Source organism: Mandrillus leucophaeus, unplaced genomic scaffold (assembly GCF_000951045.1).
Source record: "Mandrillus leucophaeus isolate KB7577 unplaced genomic scaffold, Mleu.le_1.0 Scaffold316, whole genome shotgun sequence".
Classification (NCBI taxonomy): Eukaryota; Metazoa; Chordata; class Mammalia; order Primates; family Cercopithecidae; genus Mandrillus; species Mandrillus leucophaeus.
The window spans coordinates 3,015,860-3,020,326 of record NW_012103321.1 but is presented as its reverse complement, the minus strand read 5'-3'; positions in this window follow the sequence as shown (position 1 = coordinate 3,020,326).

Below are 4,467 nucleotides of genomic sequence, written 5' to 3'. Positions count from 1 at the left end.
TTTTTCACTTAACAAATTATCTTGAGCATCTTTTTTTTCCTTTTTTAAAATTTTTTCATGTAAATTAATATAGAATTGTGTAATCATTTTTAATCACTACATAGCATTAAATTGCAAAGATGTATAAAATTCTCTAACCAATCAAAGGAAACCATTGTAAAGGCTCTATTCCATAATATAATCTCATCATGAAGATCAAATTGGGTTATTAAGCAAAAAAAGTGAAAGTATAGTCTGCTACTAAATCTTTAAAGTTTTTTACTAGCTTGGTTTTTTAAAAAGACAGTTCTTTTAAAACAAAAAACTAATGTGCAATCCTTATAGTTCTCCTGATTGTTTATCCTCAGAAAATAACATCAAAGGCTCTTCAAAATCTCCTAAGTTAGTACCACTTGCTTTGGCTGATTTCATCACCTAAAAGATCTTACTTCAGATTGTTTCAGGGGAAAAACTGTCCCTCAATTAACCCTGATTGTCAGCAGTACATGAAAAATAACCATGAAACAGAGCTATTTTTAAACTGAATTTTATAAGAAGGGGACCAAACAAGACTGATCTCAGATATTTGGGGCATAAAATACAGAGACCTTTTCAGTATATATTTCTATTTCTATATAGAACTTTTTTTTTTGTCATGGGAGACTATAAAGTTTATGATCTTACAGGACTTTTTATTGCCGATGTATAGTATCTACAATGCTGATGTAGGAAAAAAAAAAATCTTCTCTGCCTTGTCACCCAAGGTTTGAGTTCATGGTCATATCAAACTTCCAGACCAACCTTCCAAGTTTTAAGGCCACCTTATTATACTCTGGGGAGGATTCATATGGCCGGGAATATCATTGCAACAATCTTAAAGACCAGTCCAAAAAACCCTCTCAGTTTCAGAAATATTTCAAATCTCTTCCACATTCCTCGAAATCACAGGTTTGTGCTAAATCTGAAAAAAAAAAAAAAAAATTATACTACTCTTTTTTCTGTATGTGAAGATAACTTTATTGATCAACCTTCAGGCCCAGTGCTTTGGACTTGACCAGGCTCATTCATATCTGTGATGGATTTCAAAGGACTTGTGTTTTCAAGGCTAGAATTTAGTTTGTGACCATGGAATAGAAAACCTTAGTTAAGGGAGATCAAATGTTAAGCTCTGGTCTTATTTTTATGCATATATACCAACCAGTGATTCTTAAACTAGCCATGATTAAGAATCCCCTGGGAAATTTTCAATGCAAATTCTCAGGTCCAACCCCAAACCTATAGAGTTGAAAACTACAGGATCAAAACCCAGGATGTATTTATAACAGTTTAACATATTTTAATATATATACTTATTATGTATATTATATATGTGTAATATATATATACATATTTCCTCAAGAAATATTAATGCAAGACAGCACAAATCCATCAATGGACTGGAGTTTGGGAGGTACTGCTCTAACTACCTGGGTTAGACAGTATATTCATTTAGACAAATATTTTTAAGAACTTATTGTGGTTAGGTCTCTGGTGATACAAAGGAAATAAAGTGTGAAATCCCTGTAAACAAGCTACTGAGCCAGCATTCCAGCATTCTCCAAAATGTTTTCCAAGAGACGTTTATAGGTATTACATTCAAAAAGGGATTACTGTCAAATAAATTTGGTAAACTCTAGATTAAGCACATTTAACACATTTCTTTACTTCAGAATTTTTCAGGGCCTTTAATATGTTGTGTCTTTTCAAGAAGGAAGTCAGACTTCTCTCTACATGGAATTCTTTTTTCACAGAGTATGTCTTAGGACAAATTTTCCAAAGAATACAGTTTTGGAAGTGTTGAACTAGATTATCAATTTCTTACGGACAATGATCAAGACTTTCTACATTTTTAAACTCCTGTAGCACCTAAACAAAGATTACTAGTACATGGAAAGTCAGTTGGTCAAATGAATTCTCACAATCTGAAAGGTAGGTTTATTATCCAAGATGTTAAGGAAATGGAGGCTGAAAAAGTATTAAAGATTGCCTGTGCCTACAGAGTAAAGCTGTCGTTTATTCCATTACTTTTTTGAATTTCATTTCCTCTTTTGGAGTGTTGGCTCATATTTATGCCCCCAGTAAAGCAATGGCTTACTTGTGAACTGCCAGTTTGTCTCTTACTAACATTTTAAAATTAGCCTTCATAGATGCTAATAATTTTACTCAGAAGAAAGCTGTGTCTGTGGAATGATGTTGGAACTGTGACAGCAGAAACACCATAGGAGCCAAGGAGCTTAGCATGCCTCAAAAGGTGAGAATGGCACACATATGCACCAATTTTTCTTATCAAAACATATCAGCGCTTGTACAGGAATACAAGAAGAATATGAGGAGAATAATCACAGCATTGGGGAAATAGCATGCTAGTCTTGTAGCTACTTCCAGCATAAGGACCTTGCTGGGCATTATCTGCCAGGCTGTGGTGCAGGAAACCATTATACAGCATGGAAAAGTGAACTTGGCAAATGAAGGATAAGAGGAAAATCAAAAGAACAGTTTCTGTCATCAGTTCTCCTCTTCCAGGACTGAAGCAAACTTATTTGATATTTTTAGTTTGCTTGATTCTAAATGACATGAAAATGCTTCCATTTCACTGGGGGAGGGCCAGCTGGAGTGAAAATCAAATGGCTGAGAACTGAGGTTTTATGTTTTATCTTTTAATATGGGAAAGAAAAGAAAAAACACTGTATCTCAGAGTGGTTAGAAACCAAATTGTTTTTTATAGTCTGCATCCTGCTTTGATGAAATGGGGGTGGTTTTCATGATGTCATCCACATGGTTTAAATAAACAGTATACTAAGGTTAACAAGCTACAATCATAACAGAACTAGTAGGGGATTATAGCTGGGCTAATTTGATCAATTACTTTCAGTTCCAGAGGTCTCTAGATGAGACAGAAGCCAGTATACACATTTTGGCAGATAAAAAATTAGTTTGGTCAACACATACCCTGATGGTAATGAACATTCTTTCAAACTTCATTTTTCATCCCCGAGAGAGTAGAATCCCACTAATGCCAGTCACTGCCACTCAAAACCAGCCAAAAAGATAACAGTATTTTAGGCGCCAGAAATTTGCATTCCATGGGGTAGGCTAGGACTAGTCTTTTGGCTGCTCCATTGTGTCTGTGTTATATTTTAAGTTTCCTCTCAGTACTTTTCTATTCAAAATTAATTGAAACTAGGAATAACTATCTAAAGTTTGTTTTTTGGGGTTATTTGTTTTGTTTGTTTTTGAGATGGAGTTTTGCTCTTGTCACCCAGGCTGGAGTGCAATGAAGCAATCTCGGCTCACTGCAACCGCCACCTCCCAGGTTCAAGTGATTCTCCTGCCTCAGCCTCCCAAGTAGCTGGGATTACAGGTGTCCGCCACGACACCTGGCTAATTTTTTGTATGTTTAGTAGAGACGGGGTTTTGCCATGCTGGGAAGGCTGGTCTCGAACTCCTGACCTTGGGTGATCTGCCCACCTTGGCCTCCCAAAGTGCTGGGATTACAGGCATGAGCCACTGCACCTGGCCAACTATCTAAAGTTTTTAGTTATTGTATGCTATGCCTTCGACAGTTGATATTTTCTTTCTTCTTTTTTTTTTTTTTTTTTTCCATAGCATGTTTGTTTGTTTATTTTAAGTTCTGGGATACATGTGAAGAACCTACAGGTTCATTACGTAGGTATACATGTGCTGTAGTGGTTTGCTGCACCTATCAGCCCGTCATCTAGGTTTTAAGCTCTACATGCATTAGGTATTTGTCTAAATGCTCTCCTTCCCCTGCCCCCAATCCCTGGACACGCCCTGGTGTCTGATATTCCACTCCCTGTGTCCATGTGTTCTCATTGTTCAGCTTCCACTTATGAGTGAGAACATGCAGTGTTTGCTTTTCTGTTCCTGTGTTAGTTTGCTGAGGATGACGGTTTCCAGCTTCATCCATGTCCTTGCAAAGGACATGAACTCATTCTTTTTAATGTCTGCATAGTACTCCATGGTGTATATGTACCACATTTTCTTTATGCAGTCTATCATTGATGGGCATTTGGGTTGGTTCCAAGTCTTTGCTATTGTAAATAGTGCTGCAGTAAACATACATGTGCATATGTCTTTATAACAGAATGACTTATAATCCTTTGGGTATATACCTACTAATGGGATTGCTGGGTCAAATGATATTTCTGGTTCTAGATCCTTGAGGAATTGCCACACTGTCTTCAACAATGGTTGAACTAATTTACACTACCACCAACAATCTCAAAGCGTTCCTGTTTCTCTACATCCTCGCCAGGATCTGTTGTTCCCAGATTTTTTAATGATCACCATTCTAACTGGCATGAGATGGCATCTCATTGTGGTTTTGATTTGCATTTCTCTAATGACCGGTGATGATGTGCTTTTTTTCGTATGTTCCTTGGCTGCATAAAAGTAAACAGTTTTTTCTTAACTTTTTTTTTTTTTTTG